The sequence below is a fragment of the Podarcis raffonei genome, chromosome 13, assembly GCF_027172205.1.
Source record: "Podarcis raffonei isolate rPodRaf1 chromosome 13, rPodRaf1.pri, whole genome shotgun sequence".
Taxonomy (NCBI): Eukaryota; Metazoa; Chordata; class Lepidosauria; order Squamata; family Lacertidae; genus Podarcis; species Podarcis raffonei.
The window spans coordinates 26,016,454-26,018,114 of NC_070614.1; the positions used below are offsets into that span (position 1 = coordinate 26,016,454).

Consider the following 1,661-nt stretch of genomic DNA (forward strand, 5'->3'; position numbering starts at 1 on the left):
TCGTCTACATCATTTGTATTATTCAATGCATGTAATCTCTTTGTTAATTTCTCTGGTGCAGCAATAGACCATCCATTCTGTTTCCAACTGGAGATACACAGATGTTTCAATCCTTTCCAATTCTGTGACACTAGTAGACGTGCCACTGCAAAAGAAAAATAATTAGTTTGTTACAACAAAGCCAGATTGCCCTTCTTTTAAAATCCAAAACTTGTGATACATTCCACGTTGACCCGCAATATAGCTTATTTCTGTAAATACCTTCTGCCACAAAGGCTTATAGGTTCTCATAGAAGTGACTCTCCTGACTAGGATATATCTGTTGGGCCAGGAATGGAAAGCCCTAAACTGATTAGGACCACAAACATTTAAGCATCAAAATCTTTTTCCTTACTCGGGGGAGACAGGGCTGCTTTTGGAGGTCCTGTTACAATACTTTCTAAAATTAGGAAAATGAGCACCAACACACATTAATCTCTTGCCCTGTGGGAGGCACAAATACCATTTAAGCCCTTGCTTTCAGATCACACTATGTGGTAACCTCTCAATATCCCTGTCTGTATGCAAAACTCTATCTTATTAAAACATAGATAACTAAGCTAGACAGCACAAAAGCAAAAATAAGAATACAACACGAAGATATATCCTATCTGCAGGTAGCAAACCTTTCTCTTCAAATTCTTGAAATAAGCTAATTTGTGGAAATGTTGGCTTGCTTTGCTTCTGCCCTTTTGAAACAGAAATCTAAACTAGTCGCGAGAATTACACCAATAGGTTTATTGCTACGCTTTTGAGTACATGAAATTGCTGTTCCCCCAGGAGTAAATTTGCGCCAGGTCTCTTTAAGACTTAGAGCTTGTCGCCATTGAAGGTTGCAAAAATAAGTGGACCGAAGCCATATTTTCACCTTCCAATATGCAGTAACAAATAGATATCAATTGAGATAATCAGGATTTTGCTGTGGCTGTGACTGAACAGCAATGTGTCTACCCCTAAACAAAAGACAGGAGCTTAAGCTGCCTTACTCAGATCTTACTCCTTCACGGAGAGAGGGGTTTAAACATCGAAGAGAGATTGCCAATATATTTCATTATCCCCAGGGATGGGGGGTTGTGCCTGGACAAACAGCCTTAGGAATGCTTTGAATAGGAGGACATTGTCCATCTTGCAGGTCAGAAGTAGCTCAGAGGGTGGTTGGGGATACCAGCAAAATAGAGGAGAAAGCCCTCGCTGCTCTACTCCCGTTTGTTTCTGCCTGCAGAAATCCTGACATTTCTGCTTCGACTTCTACCGACACTCTCCCATCTTCCCCGCATAAAAGAACCGGAGGACGAGCCCTGCGCACCGACCTGCTTAAACTCTACGTTCACTCCCTTTGCGTCACGTCGCCCTCACGTGATCCGGCGCGCGACTCCTTGCCTACCAACCCCGCAGCCGCTTCAAGCAGGCAGCTTCGGGAAATGTAATTTCTAAGTTGCATTCGCAGTTTCGCAACAATCCGCTGGCAGCGTCCCTTTAAGTAGAGAGGGAGATGACTGGGTGCAAATGTCTTCCCAAATTGGGAGGTTTTTGTTTTCAATTGGAAAGTGGGCAGTGGGGTGAGTGGGTGAGAGAGCCAGGGCGAGGGGAAAGGTTTGTGTGGAAAGTGCTGAAGAGGAAAC

General features: G+C 43.6%; 1 long non-coding RNA gene across 2 annotated transcripts; it reads right to left on the reverse strand.

The window, feature by feature from the left end:
- LOC128398640 (uncharacterized) lies at positions 1-1,548 on the reverse strand. Of its 2 annotated transcripts, none has more exons than XR_008327183.1 (2): positions 1,350-1,548; positions 1-145 (listed from the first exon to the last, which is right to left on the reverse strand). It is a non-coding gene; the product is annotated as an uncharacterized LOC128398640 (long non-coding RNA). The 2 variants fall into 2 exon arrangements; XR_008327182.1 differs by lacking the exon at positions 1,350-1,548 and adding an exon at positions 1,026-1,341.
- Positions 1,549-1,661: the final 113 nt, after the last annotated feature.